Genomic DNA, 19,838 nt, shown 5'->3' with positions numbered 1-19,838 from the left:
CAATGGACATACCTAAAAATTTGGAATATTCTACCTTAGCTATATGCTTCTGATTAAGGTCTATATTTATTAATGGCATCATACCATTCACTGTACGGAACTGTATGTACTGTGTCTTATCAAAATTCAGTGAGAGTCCGTTTACAAGGAACCACTTAGTAATTTTCTGAAAGACAGTATTGACAATTTCATCAGTTAATTCTTGTTTCTCAGGTGTGATTACTATACTTGTATCATCAGCAAAGAGAACTAACTTTGCCTCTTCATGAATATAGAATGGCAAGTCATTAATACATATATAATAAGAACAACAAAGGACCCAAGACTGACCCTTGTGGAACCCCATTCTTGATAGTTCCCCAGTTTGAGGAATGTGCTGATCTTTGCATGTTAACGAGAACTACTTATTTTAACTTTCTGCACTCTTCCAGTTAGGTACGAATTAAACCATTTGTGCACTGTCCCACTCATGCCACAATACTTGAGCTTGTCTAGCAGAATTTCATGATTTACACAATCAAAAGCGTTTGAGAGATCACAAAAAATCCCAATGGGTGGTGTTCGGTTATTCAGATCATTCAAAATTTGACTGGTGAAAGCATATATGGCATTTTCTGTTGAAAAACCTTTCTGGAAACCAAACTGACATTTTGTTAGTACTTCATTTTTACAGATATGTGAAGCTACTCTTGAATACATTACTTTCTCAAAAATTTTGGATAAAGCTGTTAGAAGGGAGATTGGACAGTAATTGTTGACATCAGATCTATCCCCCTTTTTATGCAAAGGTATAACAATAGCATATTTCAGTCTATCAGGGAAAATGCCCTGTTCCAGAGAGCTATTACACAGGTGGCTGAGAATCTTACTTATCTGTTGAGAACAAGCTTTTAGTATTTTGCTGGAAATGCCATCAATTCCATGTGAGTTTTTGCTTTTAAGCAAGTTTATTATTTTCCTAATTTCAGAGGGAGAAGTGGGTGAGATTTCAATTGTATCAAATTGCATAGGTATGGCCTCTTCCATTAACAGCCTAGCATCTTCTAATGAACACCTGGATCCTACTATATCCACAACATTTAGAAAATGATAACTAAAAATATTTTCAACTTCTGACTTTTTGTTCGTAAAATTTTCATTCAATTTGATGGTAATACTGTCTTCCTCTGCTCTTGGTTGACCTGTTTCTCTTTTAATAATATTCCAAATTGTTTTAATTTTATTATCAGAGTTGCTGATTTCAGACATGATACACATACTCCTGGATTTTTTAATAACTTTTCTTAATATAACACAGTAGTTTTTATAATTTTTGATAGAGTCTGGGTCACTACTCTTTCTTGCTGTCAGATACATTTCCCTTTTCCGGTTACAAGATATTTTTATACCCTTAGTAAGCCATGGTTTGTTACAAGGTTTCTTACGAGTATATTTAACTATTTTCTTGGGGAAGCAGTTTTCAAATGCATTTACAAAAATGTCATGAAATAAATTATATTTTAAATTGGCATCAGGTTCACGGTACACCTCATCCCAGTCTAACTGCTGTAGGCTTTCCCTGAAATTTGCAATTGTTAAATCGTTGACTGAACGTACTACTTTGGAGGACTGTTTAGTATTGCTGAATGGAGCTATGTCATATATTGTAACTAGCTGTGCACCATGATCAGAAAGACCATTCTCAACAGGCTGAGCATTTATCTGGTTAAACTTATCTTGGTCTATAAAGAAGTTATCTATCAGTGAGCTGCTATCCTTTACCACCCGAGTAGGAAAATCAATAACGGGTGTCAAATTGAAAGAACCGAGTAATACTTCAAGGTCGTTTTTCCTATTACCCTCTTTCAGAGAATCTACATTGAAGTCCCCACAAATAATAATTTGCTTCCCCCTGTCTGACAGATAGCACAACAAGGAGTCCAAATTCTTCAGAAATAGATGAAAATTTCCTGATGGGGACCTATATACAGTTACAATTATAAATGTGCCTTTATTTAATTTAAACTCACAGGCACATGCTTCTATATGTTTCTCTACACAAAACTTTTTCGTTTCTATACTTTTTGCACAATGATAACTTTTGACATATATGGCAACTCCTCCTTTCTCCATATTTTCTCCCATTACATGTGCAGAGAGCTTATAACCACTTACATTTACCTTATCCATGTCAGTAACAATGTGATGCTCAGACAGGCACAGTATATCTATTTCATTCTCAGCTTCTAAATCTTCTAAACAAACCAGAAGCTCATCTACTTTATTCTTTAAACTCCCAATATTTTGATGAAATATACTTACATTATTTTAATTATACTTTTATGAGAACCTTTCCTTATTCTAACATTTGCAGTACTCTCCTGTCTGAGTTTCTCATTGTGCTTAGGCCTAGTTCCTATACCAGTGGTCACATGGTGTTCAGAGAGGCAGATTATGTCAACTGGGTTGGATGACTTTAATTCATCAACGCAATTACCTAGGACTGTGATACAACTTGGTGGAGATAAAATTTCTGGTGATTGGTGAAAATTTATAATTGATAGCTGTGATTGGTGATCCAATGTGCTAGAATTGTGCTTTTTCATTTCTTTCCTAAACTGAAGATTTGTTTCAATCCTGACCTCTCGTAGAACTTGACATCTTTCTGTCTTACCTATCCTGAAAAAGGTGCTGCTCCAACACCTGTAACCACTGGTATTTTACCATTCATGGCAGTGCCTCCCCCCCTTAAATTTCCTGCTATTACCCCAGCCAGTTCCCCTTCCCTTTCCTGTTGAGATGTAGGCCGTGCCTGGTATAGTCCCACCTACTGAGATAATCAACAGGAACCACACCAATATGAGCCCCTGCACCCGACCCAAGCAGCCGTTCCAACTCCAAATTAACTCTCCCAACAGAAGAGTTCAAATGAGGCCGGTCATGGCGTCTCAGGACAGATACAAATTCAACATTGGTGTGTCTCGATGCCGAAGCAATCTTTACCAGGTCACACTCTATACTGTACCCAGGATCTCTGTCGATGCTGCTCCCTGGCCCTCCCACAATAACCACGGTGTCTTCCCTGGTAAATCCTTTACAGAGTGAACCTAAATCCTCTGTCACCTGATCCAGACTAGCACTTGGTTTGAAAAAATTTGTGACCTGGTATTCTGGTCCTAATTCCTCCTGCAGAAGTTGGCCTACACCTCTGGCATGAGAACTGCCTAACAACAAAACTTTCTTCCTTTTCGATGACTTTCCTACATTCTTTTTCAATTTCCTATTGAACGTTTGTTGTGTCCTGTCTACACCTACCTCTGCTTGAGGCTCATCAGTTTCTAACTGAAGCAACAGGTCAAACTTATTGAAGGTTCTGCAAAAACTATCCAACTAAACCCAATCCAAAATACGACTGATAGACCGCAACATAAATATGCCGAAACATGTCTGGGCAAGAAAAATAACGGAAGAAGATTATGTGGTTCACATCAACAGGAGGAACCCAATTTACGTATCTCACAGTGATAGATGTAAGTGCATATGATGTGTGTGTCACAACCTGTTTCTGCATGTAGCACACAGAGCTCGATGAAAACGAATTAGAACGGACCTACATGTGGTTTAGTTCAACTAAGGTATGTTGTCAAAAACAGTAAATGTAACTGAGTTAGAGCATGCGTTTTTACCATGTCATCTGTCAGAGAATCAAATTCTGTCCGAATGATTAAAGAAAACACACCTGAAAAAAGAGACCGAAACGTATTGCTTTCGAACAATCGTCGATACTGAAATTAAGTTAATGTTTCTGTCTACTGTAACAGATTACAGGGCATCATTTATGTTTTCTTGCATTCGCAACTCACGAAAGTGTAGCCAATAGTTGTACTTCAAAATGTGATATCGCAAAATTATACGTTGAGGTTGGATGCACTGCCTGACAAATGTGGAAAATCGAAATGTCTGATCTGCGAACGAAAGAGATGTTAAGGATGTGAGGGTGTTGGTTTATAGCGACAGTAAGTGCTTTGAGACATTTGTTTGTCAAAATATATACTATGTTGAGTGAAAGTGTAAGGCTTACGGCACTCGTCAACACATGGTGCTACTGCTAATCGTGTAATTCTTGTGTAGCTTTCTATAATGCTTGTGGGCGTTGTTCAGTTAGCGTGAATTAGAGGTGTTAAGTGATGTTTATGATGCTAACGAGTAATAAATCATTAAGCTAGATCACGTCGCAGCTTAGATTTTTACTCGTGGCCTAATTTAAAAAGAAAAAAGCGCTATCATAGCTAGAACGCCAACTAGCGACCGAGTTTCTCGAAAAGTTCCAGGCAAGTTTTGTTTTTGTTTTCTTTTTATTGTGACAGGAGTGCAGATCGTCTGCAGCTGTTGCTGGTACAGCACATTGTTTACAGACCTAGAGCTCTTCGTTAAGCGTAGTGAAATATAACTGCTTGCGATATTATGTGTGACGCTGTAGTTAAAATGTAGGTCGGCGTTTCTGTGTAATACAAGTACCTTGCAGATGATGTTGATATTTACGCTGACGGTTCATTGGCCAATAGTGTAGATATTACTCTCCTCCTTGAGTACATTCGAATTAATCATAGCATAAGGATTAATGAAATAGAGTTGGGCGTTCATTTTTTGATTGGTTTGAGTTGTGGACGATAATTTTTGTCTGTTAACGGACTGTTGAAAACATTTTTTGTGAATTGCAATGGGGTATGTTTCCTTCGTAGCAGTTAGTGTACTGTAAATTTGACTAGTAATTATTCATTCATATTTTGCCATTATATTTTACAATAGATTGTTTAAATATGTGGCCTACTCCTATAACACTGATACATTGAACAGTCATGATGTAATGAAGTCCCTTTCTACTTATGAGCCGGATGTTATGTATTTCAAAAAATCATCATCATTTTTGTTACAATGTATAGGAACACTGGCCTGTTTAATGTTTCGTTATTTGAGTTCAGTTTCTGCTATATTGTGTTAGATTCAAGGGATTATACGATGAGTCATACTTAATGCACTTAATAGATGTATTTTGTAGGCTAGTTGTTAGTAATTAGCCAGAAATAGGCTTCTAGCATTTCATATGATGGAGCTTATATGACAAAGTGTTGATTGTGCTGTGCTTTTATATGCCATAATCAGGGGGTTTTGTTATAAATATTTTAATTTCAGGCTCTGAAGTGGTGTATTTTTTGTTTAAAAACTACGGATGTCTCATACTCTGCCAAGATTTGGGGAACGGTAAATAAAGGAATGTATCAGGGACGCTAATGTCCTTAAAGAGTAGCTCAGCATCCCACACATCACTACACTGATTAGAGCAGTTAGGAATGTAGAACAAGTTTTATTGTGGTTAACAGTCTTCTAGATGGCATTGTAAGAGGAGTATAACACTGGACCCAACAGTTCATCCAAATTTGGGTTTCCAAGGTTTTCCTTAAGTGAATCGGGCAAATGCCAGACGATTCCTTTGGACATACTTGATTTCCTTCGCCATCATTGTCCTATCCAAGCTTGCCCTCTCTCTCTCTCTCTCTCTCTCTCTCTCTCTCTCTCTCTCTCATGTGACCTTTTCACTGATGGGATGTTAAATTATTCTTCTATTTACTTATGTCATTTTGTTTTCAGGTTTCTTTAGGTTCGTGCTCATGGGGTATCCCTTTGCCTGATGACATGGTGTCATTGTGAGTGTGATAAGACCTTTGTTATATTGAATACTTTGTAATTTGTGGTTAGAGAAAGAAAGAATGTGTACAGTGAGTGGGTAATAATTGTTGACACGTCCAACTACTGCAATAGAAAGAAGATTAAAGGGAATTTACAGTTAATGGGAAAGAAACATTGTGCTGTGCACACTTCTGTGTTCTGGAAGTACTAGACCTAAAAGTAGAATATCCTGAAAAACAGATTCCTGTACATAAGTGGAAATATGCTGAGTAATCTAGCTTCTTCATTTTTAACTCACCTATGGCAGAAGTCATCATCATCATCAGGATTTCCTTCCAGCGAGCCGGGTAGGAACTTTGTAAATGGTATGCCTGCATTGGTTTTTGTCCTGGTATAGCTTTTCCCTCTCCACTACATCCCATGTTACTCCTTTCCTATTGAGATCCTCCTTAACCTGGTCTGTACATCTCTTTCTAGGCCATCCAATTGGTCTTCTTCCTGGTACCTCAATCTCCAAATACTGGCGTGGAGTTCGAGTCGGGTGCATTCGCTTCACATGACCAAACCACATCAATCTCAAAGCACTCATTCTCTCCTCTGTAGTCAATGTCACTTGCAGGTCTCTCCTTACAAAAATCATTCCTGACTCTGTCTCTCCTAGTTTTTCGTATAGCTGACCTAAGGAACTTCATTTCACATACTTGTATTTGACTCTCTTCTCTCTTATTTATGAAACAGGCCTCTTGACTATACATCATGGTTGGAAGGAGATAAGTTTTATACATGATCTGTGTGGCTCTTTGAGGGACTTCCTTGTCCCGCATTAGATTTCATACTTGGTGGAAGAAGCTAGCTCCTTTTGTTATTCTGTTTAAGACTTCTAGTTGGGAACTTCCATCACGTGATATGATGCTATCCAGATAATGGAAGCTTTTCACACATTCAACCTTCTCCCCCTCCAGTATGATGTGACAAGGTGTGGGTGTCCTGCTCATCTTCATTACTACTGTCTTGTTCCTACTCACCGTTAACTTGAATTTTTTAAATTTTGTGTTTCAATAATCTAGTCTTCTCTGACTCTCCATTTCCGTCTCTCCCCAAATGGCAATGTCATTAGCAAAAACAAAAGCATTGAGATCTTCATTTTCTTCTTCCTTGATTTCTTTCATGATTCTGTCTATAAGTGTAATGAAGAGTAAAGGGGAGAGCAAACTGCCTAACTAAACAGCTCTCTTTGTCTTAAACCATTTTGATCTTCCACCTCCTACTTGTACACTGCTCTCACAACTATCGTACAGTGTCTGGACCTTTTTATTTAATGAATCACGAACATTGTTTTCTCAAGCATTTCCGTATTTTATCCCTTGGTACACTGTCATGCTTTTTCCAAATCCACGAATACTACTATCAAGTCCTTTCCTTTTTCCCAGTATTTCTCCATCACCTGACTGAGGGAGAAAATGAGATCTATTGTTCCCCTATTACTTCTGAACCCGTGCTGTTGTTCCTCTAATTGGTGTTCTAGAATTTCCCGCAATCTGTTTTTCTATTACCTTTTCCATTATCTTAAGGCAGTGTGATAGCAGTGTGATTCCTCGGTAGTTGGTGCATTTCTTCCTACTACCTTTCTTGAACAATGGTATTATAATTCCTTTTTTCCATTCATTCGACACTTTGTTTTCTTTCCATATCACCCCCAGTACCTGGTGTAACCATTGTATTACATGGATTCCTGTGGCTTTAATCATATCTGCTGTCAGCTCATCTACTCCAGCCACCTTCCCATTATTTATCTGTTTCAGGGAATTCTCAGTTTCTAACCAAGAGATTGGATCCTGCTTTTCCTCTAATTCAATGACTTCGGTGTCAGTTTCTTGTGCATCTTCCCCATTCAGTAAGATTTCAAAATAATTCTTCATCTTTTCTCTGATACCATCCATGTCCCTGATAATATCCCCATCATCTGTTTCAATCGCTTTTATGTCTTCTCTATCAGATCTTTTACTTTTCAATAATTCATATAGCAGTTTCTGGTTCCCTTTGCTATCCTGCTCTAGTTTCTGGGTGAATATTTCCCAAGTCTTCTTCTTTTCTTCTTTCACAATTGTCTTTGCTTGGCATTTCTTTTGTCAGTATTCCTTCTCTAGTGTTGTCGCCTTGTGTTCATCTTTTGGTACCAGCCCCTGGTTCTGATTTCTTTTTTCAAACTCCATGTTTTTCTTTTCTTTTTTAAAATTGCATCTTCTATTTTATTGTTCCACCAACTGATTTCTTTGTCTCTCACTTTACCCTTTGTTTTGCCATGTATCTGCACAGCACTGTTAACTATTGATGTTTTAAATAGGTTCCACTCTTCCTATACACCACGCCTCTCAGTGTTTGGCATTTTTTTTGCTACTAGATTTTGGAAACTTTTCTTATTTTCTTCTTCTTTCAACTTCCACTCCTTAATTTTTGGCATTCTTTGTACAGCATTCAAACTTTTCATCTTATAATTCAGATCAGCCACTTGTAACCTGTGGTTACTATCCCATTGCTCACTTGGTATGACTTTAGTGTCCCTTACTTTTCCTCCAGTTAATTTATCTGTTAATATATAGTCTATAACTGTCTTAGATTTGTCATCCCAGCCATATCTAGTAATCTTATGGCTATCTTGTTTCTTGAAGAATGCATTCTTCACTAAAAGATGATCCTTATGCACAGATTTAGAATTTATTCACCCTCAACATTTCTTCTTCCGTATCCAAAAGGGCCCATCACCTCCTCATATCCATTTATATCCATGCTGATCTGAGCATTCAGATCCCCAATTATCATAATGTTATCTTCTCTTACTTGGTCTTCCAGTTCTTCAAGGAATTCCATTTTTTCTTCCTCATTGCACCCTTGCTGAGGTGTGTACACTTGAAGTATAGGAAAACTATTCTTTCCTAAGTTCACTCTTGCTTTAATTATCCTTTCACTTACTAAGCTCACATCTGTAACTGAGTCAGTGTCTTTGTGAAACAAAAACCCCACTCAATTTTTGCCTCTTTATTGTGTACCCACCTCTCAGCAATTTAGAGTTTTTTCCCTTCCACTTGGTCTCACTCAATCCAAGGATATGAATCTCTCTCCTCTCCATCATGTCTACAATCTCTTCAGTCTTTCCTGTCAAGGTTATTACGTTTAATGTTCCCATTCTCAACTTGTTTTTGTCTTTTTGTTGGGTTCTAGTTTCTGCTCTTGTTTAGTGTATCTTCATACGTTCCTTGGTTTTTCTTCAGGCTGTGAAGAACTGTCATTCATTCCAGGGGAACAATAAGTGCTGTCTACATTAGGTATTTTTAATCCAAGGCTCGTTCTTTGATTGAAAGCAATGACAACTTTTTCTCAGCCTAACACATCCGAGGATTTTCTTTCATGGTTTACTCCCTCAGCCTTTGGAGATCCCTCTTCACCACAAGGCAGTGGTTCCACTCCTCATTTAGGTCTATCCTTAGGAGGGGAAAGGGTGCCTCCTCTACCAGCTGCACCGTAGCTGCCATTAAGGACTTCGCCATATCCCTGGAAAGGGTTTGATAATGGTAAGGCAAAAGGAGAGGTTTAGAATAGGATAGGATATGATAGGAGACAGGCTAATGATAGGTCATATATTCTGCAAATATAGCTGAAACTAAAAAAATCATAGGATACATGTTTCCTATTAAGGTTGTGATACATTTGTAGTTCTAAAAACTTAACATTATGTGCTTCATCTTGTGCACTCTGTGTGTATGACTGGAGGTTGAATACATCATGTTGAATGCATTGGGGGGAACAGGGTGCAAATAACTGCATATTGTGGCACATGTTGGAATGAACTATGCGTGCCACTGAGCTCGAAGGTCATATTTGGATCATTCCTGTAGTAAAAATTGAGAAGATGGGCCTTGCTTGCTGAATTACAGTAAAGCTCACAATCTGCAGCATTGTCACCAATACTAATTGTGGTCCCCTGGTTCTGAGTTAGGTGTCTGGCTTGAACCAGAGACTTCCTAAATATGCACAAGATGTTGAGAACTGTAGTCCTCTGCTACATGCACCAGTGGTGCACTACGTATTACATGCTGCTAACTAAATAGCTGCCTGTGGGTGGGGTGCACACACTTTTTTTTTAATCTCCTGTAGATGGGGCAACTCCCTCCCCCATGCCATGGTGGGGTGGGTTGTATGCGCAACCACAATGAACGGGTATATGTGGAGCGTCCAGACTAACCCATGGTTCCTGAAGAGGGGCAGTAGTCATTTTAGTAGTTGTTGGGGGCAACAGTCTGTATGATTGACTGATCTGGCTTTGTAACAGTTGACAATATGGTGGTTCACAGCTGTACTGGATGGTTTGAACATAATGGCATTCTACTGGGTAAAATATTTCTGAGGTAAAGTAGCAGTTTGGCTCTGCTGAACAGAGTGAACAGTCTAATGATTACAGAATATGGATTGAGAATAATAATTAAAAAAAAAAGAAAGAAAAAGAAAACACGAGAGTTATGAGAAGTAGCAGAAATGAGAGCAGCGAGAGACTTCACATCAGGATTGATAATCACAGAGTAGATGAAGTTAAGAAATTCTGCTTCCTGGGCAGCAAAATGACCCATGACGGGTAGAGCAAGGAGGACATCAAAAGTAGACTAGTACTGGCAAAAAGGCATTCCTGGCCAAGAGCAGTCTACATAGGCCTTAATTTGAGAAAGGAATTTCTGCGCCGGCCGCGGTGGTCTGGCGGTTCAGGCGCTCAGTCCGGAACCGCGGGACTGCTACGGTCGCAGGTTCGAATCCTGCCTCGGGCATGGATGTGTGTGATGTCCTTAGGTTAGTTAGGTTTAAGTAGTTCTAAGTTCTAGGGGACTGATGACCACAGATGTTAAGTCCCATAGTGCCCAGAGCCATTTGAACCATTTTTGAATTTCTGCAAATGTGCATTCGGAGCACAACATTGTATGGTAGTGAAATGTAGACGGTAGGAAAACTGGAATAGAAGATAATTAAAGCATTTGAGATGTGGTACTACAGAAGAATGTTGATAATTAGGTGGAGTGATAAGGTAAGGAGTGGGGCAGTTCTCTGCAGAATTGGCGAGGAAAGGGATATATGGAAAATACTGACAAGAAGAAGAGAGAGGATGATAGGACATCAGTTAAGACATCAGGGAATAACTTCCATTGTACTAGACAGAGCTGTAGAGAGTAAAAGCTGCAGAGGAAGACAGAGATTGGAATAAATCCAGCAAATAATTGAGGACGTGTGTTGTAAGTGCTACTCTGAGATGATGAGGTTGGCACAGGAGAGATATTTGTAGGGAGCTGCATCAAACCAGTCAGAAGACTGATCATAAAAAAAAGGAAAAATATTGTTTCCCCTTCATATCTCTGGCAGGAACTATTCAGGAGGATGTCATCATCAGGAAGAACAAAACTGACATTCTACAGGTCATAGTGAGGAATGATAGATCCCTGAATCGGGTAGGTAAGTTAGAGTTTAAAAAGGGAAACCAGTAAATTGAAGTTGGACATAATGGGAATTAGTGAAGTCTGGTGTCACTAAGAGGGTAATGCAGATAAGTCTAATGAAGATAAGATAATGGGAATGCCAGTAAGCTTTTATGAACAGCATAGTGAAAGTGTTAGTGTAGCCAAAATAAACAAGAAGCCAATGCTAACCACAGCAGTACTGCCAACTAGCTCTGTAGATGATGATAAGATAGAAAGAATGTATGATGTAAAATAAATTATTCAGATATTTAAATAGACAAACATTTAAATGTAATGGGGGACTGGAAGTCAGTAGTAGGAAAAGGAAGATAAAGGAACATAGTAGGAGACCATCAGCTAGGGTAAAGGTATGAAAGAGGAAGCTACCTGGTAAAATTTTGCACAGAGCATAATTTAATCATCACTAATACTTAGTCTAAAAATCATGAAAGACCCATGAAGACTGAACAGGCATCCCACCTAATCTCCAGATTTGAAGATGATGATGATGATGTTGAAGAAATTTGATATTGGGCAGTTATTTGTATTTACAAAACTTCTCAAATGTTTTAATGATTATAGTTTGAAATTGTCCATTTGTAAAACTGATTTGAAAAGGGGAACTGAAACATTGGGACCATTTGTTTAATAGGATATTGGTCTCCTTTAGATGGTAATGAAGCAGTCTTTCTGCATGACATGGCTTGGTGGGTATCCAGAAGTTCAGTTCACAAAATTCCATTAAATTAATGGATGTCGAGTTGGTGCTTGATAGTGCCCCAGGTGTGTTCTACTGGGTTCAGATACGGTGAATAAGGTGTCAAAGACTTCTACGTGAGTTCACTGTCGTGTTCACCAAACCACTGCAGCATGATTATGGCCTTATGACACTGACAGTTACTCTGCCGGAAGATGTCATGATCTTCAAGAGGATGCAAGTTGTCTGCAATAACGGTCGCATAGTCCACAGTTGTCGTGGGGCCTTGGATTACTATCACAGGTACCATGGAAGCCAAGGTGAATGTACCTCATAGCATGAAGATATTATTCACCTGCAAGGCCTGATGCTGATTATTCTAACCTACTTAGTCTTATCGGCACATTTAACATGTGCTATTGCTGCTCAGAGTGATCCTTGCTGAGTGAGGATATCAAGCTGGTTTGTCTTTGGAGCTGAGCTTATCCTAGTCAGTCCTGAAACTTGAGCTCTTGTTGGCTGCTTCAGGGTCACTCTCATGACACTATTGTTTAGAGAAGCATTAACCATTTACACAGTGTCTCACACACCATACATCTATATCAGTAACTGCATTCACATTCATATTCTGCAAGCCACCATGAATGCTTGGCAGAGGGTACTTCATATTGCACCATATATTAAAGTTTATTTCCATTACACTCACATATGGAATGCTTAAAAACCTGTGTGCAATCTGCAGTTTGTTTAATGTTGTCTTCATGGTTCCTGCAAGGATGATACATAGAGGGCTGTAGTATATCCCTCACTTAATTCTGGTACTCAAAATTTTTTAACTGGTTTGTGGGTAGATATTTTGGGTGAGTCTTCAAGCCTCTGCCAGCTTAGGTTTTGTCTGCATTCCCTGGATCTTTCTTGTAACAAACAAATGTCGTCTCTGGGGTTGCCCTTCTTTGAATATGATTGGTATCTTGAGCATTAATGTAGGATTGGTTGCATGAATGTTTTGTAAGCAACCTCCTTTGTAGAGTGACTGCATTTTCCCAGTATCCTACCAAAATAACCACATTACACAGACAGTGATGTTTGTTGTGAGCTTATGAGATAATTTCAAGAGAGTATTTAAAGTGACAGTTTTAAACAGGAACTTACTGCAACCATTTTTTGACGCTAATCTATTTTGGACCAGAGGCATCATCACAACTGCTTCATGGTGGATAATATTAGGATTTAATAGTACTTGGATTTAATGTTTGGTAATTATTTCCTGTCTTTCACATAGTTTATGGTTTGATACTTTTTGATAAAATATTAGTACAAAAATCTTAAAATGGCAGATGTAATACTTGAAGTAGATGTGGATAAAAACTGAGAAAATAATACCACAGTGAGTATTCCTACCAGTCACTCTTTCTAGAGAAATTGCGTTAGTAAGATTGCAGGCCGAATTGTCTAATGTTTAACTGTGGTGATACGTAAATTAGAAGAGTAGTTCTTACAGCCATGCCTCCTTTCTCCGTATTAATAACTGCATTTTTGGTGTGAGCAAATCCCTATTATTGTCATCAGATGATGCAGAGAGTATAATTTTTGCTTCATCGAACCTATACAACTGTCGTCAGATGATTCAGAGAATATAATTTTTGCTTCATATACTGCAAGTAATCCAGTCAGCTAGTGATGTGAACAGCCTTGGGATGAATGTTCCGAGTGAGGTGCCTGTGCGACGCAGTGATGTGCCACCAGCAGGAGTGCAGCATCAGTGTAACAAGGCTTCTGATGAGCAGCGAAATGTGGTGTGCGAACAGTGAGGTGCTGGCAGCAAGACTGTAGCACATATCTACTGTAACACTTCCCCCACCTGCCTGTGTCTGTGACGTGCTGCATGTTTGAGCAGCTGTTTGCCTATATAACGGTGTATCCAGATACAACCATCAACATCATGTAACAAGAAGCTTGATTCTTTCGACCATTTGACACGTTTCCATTCATTTGTGGTCCAGTCGAAATGAACCTGTGCCCACTGCAGGTGTAGCTGATGATATGGATCATCTTAAGACAAGATAGGGGTTGTCTGCTGCGAAGCAGCATGTTCAGCAATGTGCACTCAACAGTGTGTTCCAAAACCTTGTGCATGCATCAGCATTGCATGCTGTCATCAGATCTGCCACAGATTGCTGCCTATACTGCTTTATGGAGTGGACAGGCCTCCAAACTTCATGTTCTGTGAGGAGGTATGGATGTCCAAAACCACCTCTCTTACTTGTGGTTCACTGTGCTTCAGTCACTTTCCACAGGTGCTTTAACATTTCTGAGATACTTGTTCCCGAGCACTGGACCATATTAATCTGCCCATTGTCATGGTCACTTGAGTTAGTTGATTTCCCCATTTGCAGCCCATATCATCACTAGAATAATTCCCCATTTGCCTCTGCTCCTCTTATGGACTTTCCTTAACTGTGTCACCTACCCACCATGCCATCAGCCAGCAGTCAATCTTGCAGTGACAGTGATCATATTGTAATTGTTGGCTCATCAGTGTAATTTCTTAAAAGTAAGCTTCTGTTACAAAATAAAAAATGTCTTTATTTCATGCATTTTCCAGGTATCTATGATACAGAATGACATATTGAAATAAAAAAAAGTCAGAAAATGTAGCAGTTGATGAAAACGATTCGGGTGCTGGAGTGATCCTTCTGACAGTAGGCCCCTCATTTGTAGATAATGAAAAGTTTGTCTGTTAAAATATAATAATAATTGGTTTACCATGAACCATGTGTTGCTATTTTCAAACATCTCATTAGCTGCCTTTTCAGTGATAGGACTGATATTACTTTTTATTCCTGTATTTTTATGATCTGCCACAAGGACTAAATATGCGCCTTCTGAGAATGTAAGTGGAAGATGGTTTTTATGTCTCGGAGACAAATTAGTATCTCAGTGCAACAGGTAAAATTCACAAGACCTTCCACAAATCTTTTCTGTACCAGAAAAATGTAACTCGTCCAATCACTATCTTGATTGTGTCAGTGTTTCTATCCTAAAGTTAATTAAGTCTGTTAAAAATGATATAAACACCTTACCAAGTGCGGATCCAATTTACATGGACAATTTTTGGAGTACAGATCTAGAGGTTCAAGATTCAATTCCCAATCACTTCTGGTATTTTCCGTATCATTTATCACTTCTCTCACCTCTGGCATTGATTTGTGCATGTGAAAAATGCCAAGCTGTAACATGGTTGTGAGCCCAAGCTAAACTCTAAACCTCCCCTTCAACTGACTGGGCAAGTAAGTTCAAAGATTGGAGGAAGGAACCTTCAAGCTGACAGCTTTATCTTACTCTAAAGATTGGCTGAAGTTTTGGCAAAGTAGATTATTTATACCCAGTTGGAGAGCATTTAGCCACAGCTTCAATGGAAAGTAAGATACCAGTTAATTTGTTACTCCCATTGGTGTCAGTGGACAAGTCCTCCTCCTCCTCCTCCTCCTCCTACTGCTGCTGCTGCTGCTGAACACAATGGTCTTTCCTCTCAGTAGTGTCACATGGCTGCCTGATCCCGATCTTCTTGTGACCCTACGTTCTCTTGAGCACTGTTGCCAGGAATCATATACAGTGACTACATTCTTGCCAAGCATTTCTGTGGTACCACAGAAGGAACATTCAGCTGATAGGAACATTCAGCTGATAGCACTATTACATGACCTTGTTCAAACTTGATGAGGTGTTGATAATGGCATCTTTGTCACCTTAAAGGTATCTTGACTGACAGCAACTCACCATGTCAAATCTCAAAGGTAGCCAATGCTCATGGTGGTTACAGTGTGTATTCAAAGCAAATCTGATTTGCTGCTTCACAGTAGCACTACCAGAATCACTCTTACGTGGCTTGTGCAAAATTTGCATAGATATCATCTTTCAGATGTAGAAACATGCCTGTCAACTTTTGTTTATGTTGGACAACTTCTTCTTGGTGTTACAATTTTTTCATCAGTGTATACATGTCCTTTCCCTTGTTTTTAATGTAGACTGTAGAAACAGACTCCTCTGTAGTGTAGCCTGAGGTATAGGTTAGGTTGAAAGATGGTTTGGTTGTGAGTTGACAGTGCAGTGTTAAAGGCTTCAGTTAATCCAGACTTTTTATAAACTGGGCTTTCGTCACATGCATTGATGTCATTCTTCAATCTGCTTTGTGAGTGACTTTTGATTTCCATCTTGGAAGATATGTGCAAGGCATGAAAGATCTGTTTTTCAGTGATAGCATCTAGCAAGGCATTCAAAGCTAGCAGTTTTTGTTTTCATTCTTTGTTAATTCATTTGAAAGATTTTCCCCAAGTGAGGTGACTCATTGGTATTGGTTATAGGAATATCAGCATTTAATGTCCCATTAAGGACATGATCATTAGATATGAAGACTAAGATTGGGTAAAATGGGGATGGAAATAGGCTATGACATTTTTAGTGTTGATATCCAGACACTTGCCTGAATAAGTTTAAAGAAATCCTAAAACTGGATGGCCAGGTGCAAGTTTGAACTCTGTTCCTTCCAAACACTAGTCTAGTGCCTTAGAAATGAGCCATCCCACTGGGGATGTATTAAGACACAAGGCGTGCATGTGGGAGTGATGGACTTCAAATCGCTGCCCGGCCATCTTGAGTAGATTGTTTCGCATTGTTATCTAATTAACTGCAAGCAAATGGCGTAATGTTTTTTCACCAAATTCTAGTTTGGCTCTTCCTTGGTTCAGTGACGTAATTCTTGGTTGATCCATTCTCTTGTTCATTGCCAGTTAAGTGACCCACCTCTCTCTCTCTGTCTGTCTGTCTGTCTGTCTGTGTGTGTGTGTGTGTGTGTGTGTGTGTGTGTGTGTAAAACACTAAACTTTAACCTTATTTACTTTCCGTTTTCCCTGAAGTTTCAACAGAAGTACTTGGCATATCTATGAGTCAGCAATAATATCAGATTATCAGATAGCTGATTCTTTTCATGCAATGTACAAAAGCACTCTAGCACTCTGCAAGCATATGTATAGTCTGTCGCTGAACTGAAGAGCGAGCGAGCGAGTCCCCACTCTGCCAACCCAGCTATGTCACAAGGCGGTTCTACAGGCTGTTTCACAGCGTGGTACCGGCACTGCCGCGGCGCGCGCTTCAAATATGTGACGAAGCTGTGTACAGATACGTCTCGGCTGCGTTCATTTTCAGGCAAATGCGTTAAGACCATAAAAAAAAAAAAAAAAAAAAAAAAAAAAAAAAAAAAACTATAGCTTCTTCCGAAACACAACATTATAGAGTAAATAATATTAAAATAAGAACGGAAGTCAGGATTCTACTACAAACATAGAACCAAATGCCTGTTTATGTGAATGTATGTTCCTCTATTACTATTTGTAAAATGAACCCCATATAATGCAGTCAGTCTGTAGAATATTAGGCTTGTTCTTATTTTGTGTTTCTACTAAAAGGTAGAAGTTTTCTTTGAAGAGCGTCATTGAAACTTAACAATTCTTGCAACACGAAGTGTGTTTAAAAAGTAAGCAGAAGTTTATAATTTTGTGTGTTGTATTAGCCCAATTTGCACTACTTTTTTGTCACTGTCTTCATAAACATGCCTCAAAAGTATGTGTTCAATGTTATGCGTGTTGGGTATTTACTCTGTTGTCAGCTGTCAGAAAGGTTACACGTGTTTTGGTAGCATCAATGATTATTTGTTTTGTATAAAAATAAATTAGAGAATGTGTATTAAATTTTGTTAGAAGAATGGAATAAAGTGTATGAAATTTTTAGAAATGGTAATATTGCTTTTGGTGAGCCTGTTATGAGTAAACCAAGGGCAGACAAGTGGTATAAACATTTCAAAGCAGGCCTTAAAGGACAGCGGTTTTACAAGCATGGATGAGATTAAAAATGCACAGTTAAGAGACTATAAACTATCCTGAAGAAACAGTTTCTAAAGTGTTTCGGGAACTGGAAAAATCACTGGCATAAGTGTATAGTATGTAATGGGGAATATTTTGAAGAGGATGACATTGCTGTAGATTAAAAAATCAAAAAATAAAAATTAATATGTGAACGCACCTCGTATGTCAAGCTTTTTGCTTATTAGTCCAGAATCTGTGTACATGTTTCGAAGGAAATTTTAGCATTGTTTAGAAAAGCTATTGCCTACATGTTTTAAGCTATATGTCTTAGAATCAGGTCAATACCGACCGAGATAGAGATTTAGTGTTCCATAAGCATCAAAGGTTTTACGTGATTTTGAAACTGTCTGTAACGATGGGTTTCCTCCCAAAATTATTAGTTTTCCTTCTTGGTGATTCCAGTAAACCATGTGGTTTATGTTTCCATTCCTTACTTATGCATCCTATTACGTGAGGCTGACGTTTGCATAAATTGCAGCCCTTTGATTGGGACTGGTAATATTAGCCAACAGTTCTTTTTCGGTCGCCACTTTAATACACACTGTAATAACATTAGAGACGATCGGACGCTCGTTACTCCCCAAATACCTTCTCTTCTTCGTATTCTGCACATTGTCTTGCAATGCTAGATGATTATCCATCACTTCCAGATATCGAAGTACATCGGTAAGTATACAAAGTTAACTCACTGACACTGGCAACTAAGATCCCACGAACAGAAACGACGTATATCACTGCACACTGATCTACACTGCTAGACATATAACGGGCAACAGATTTTGGGTGCCCCTGTAGGCTGGTGGCAGCGTTCTTCCGGGAAAGGCCACTTCCCCCACCAAAAGTGCTGCTCACTCTTTAGTTTACAGACAGACTATACACACCTCAGTAACGGTATTTGTTACTATTACATGTTAAGTCCCTCAAATTTTCTTGTTATTCATAAAGAAATTACTCTTTGTATACCCTAATCTTCTTCACTATATATTCAAAGATTAACAATATTGCATGACAGCTTTGTTTGAGTGTTTGAGATCAAATTTTCAGGTATGCTACAGATCTATCCCAGAATTTTCCATATAAATTGTGGAAGAATGTCTGTGTGCTGTTTTGTCATTACCCTAAACTGTTTGCCCAGTGGATATTTAATTTATACCAAGAAATGTGCTCTCTTTGCAACTTACTCTGTGTGAAACTGAAAGGAATTTTATCAGCACTTGATGTTTGGTTGATTTTTCATCATTTTATTTGCATTTGAACAAAATAATTCCTCATTTTATCATCACCCATTTCAGAATTCTGTGATGTTTATGTGAAGTCATGTGCCATCTGAACTGGGATGTCTTAATTTACAGCAGGGTCATCAGAGAAAAGCATATTGCAGGAGAGAACAAAGCACTACACACAAATATAGCTGTCGTTGTGTCTGCTACAGCATTTTCATAACAGCTAGTACTAAATGGAAATTTAATTATTTGGGAATTTGTTGTAGATTGGTACCAAAACTTACAGTTGCGCACAATGTTTCCACTGTAACTTTGCACATTTTAGTGGGCTTGCTGGGATTGGAAGAATCCTTGGAAGTTGGCAACTACTAGCTAGTATTGCCTTGTGGGAAATGGCAAACTTGGCCATCAAACAGTGCTCTTTGTAGTGATATTGTGGTAGCCAGTGAGCTCCACCAGCTGTGTAATGTTTATTTTATTCGTTTCTTATTCGATTTCGGAAAACTATTTAGTCCGTCATTCTGCTTCTGTACAAGCACATAACACAGGTATATGCAGCACTGCGAGAGGGAGCCAGGGTCTTTTCAGCTCTTTGACACTCCTCTCCCCGTGCCAGACTGTGCCCAGTGAGGCTCCCTTTCTACTCTTCTAAAAGTGTCTTGTCACAATGGGGGCACTGCATTTGGGGAAGTAGTGTCATTCCATTCTCAATGGGTCTGCAGTGAGGGATCTTGTTGGATTTTTTAATTGTACATTTTTTATTTATACGTTAGTATGAAAATACTGAGTTGCACTGCGGTTCAGAATTCACAATACACTATAAGATCCCCAATGG

The 19,838-nt window shown here is 38.7% G+C and overlaps 1 protein-coding gene across 1 annotated transcript in view; it reads left to right on the top strand.

Moving 5' to 3' along the window:
- Positions 1–3,931: 3,931 nt before the first annotated feature.
- Positions 3,932–19,838, top strand: part of LOC124612306 — a 209,069-nt gene continuing 193,162 nt past the window's right edge. Inside the window, exon 1 of the mRNA XM_047140422.1 lies at positions 3,932–3,995. The gene's annotated coding sequence lies outside the window, so the exon portion shown is untranslated. The remainder of the gene's footprint in view (positions 3,996–19,838) is intronic.

This window comes from Schistocerca americana, chromosome 4 (assembly GCF_021461395.2).
Source record: "Schistocerca americana isolate TAMUIC-IGC-003095 chromosome 4, iqSchAmer2.1, whole genome shotgun sequence".
Classification (NCBI taxonomy): domain Eukaryota; kingdom Metazoa; phylum Arthropoda; class Insecta; order Orthoptera; family Acrididae; genus Schistocerca; species Schistocerca americana.
Note: the sequence above shows the minus strand (reverse complement) of the source record. Positions and strands in the feature narration are given on the sequence as shown.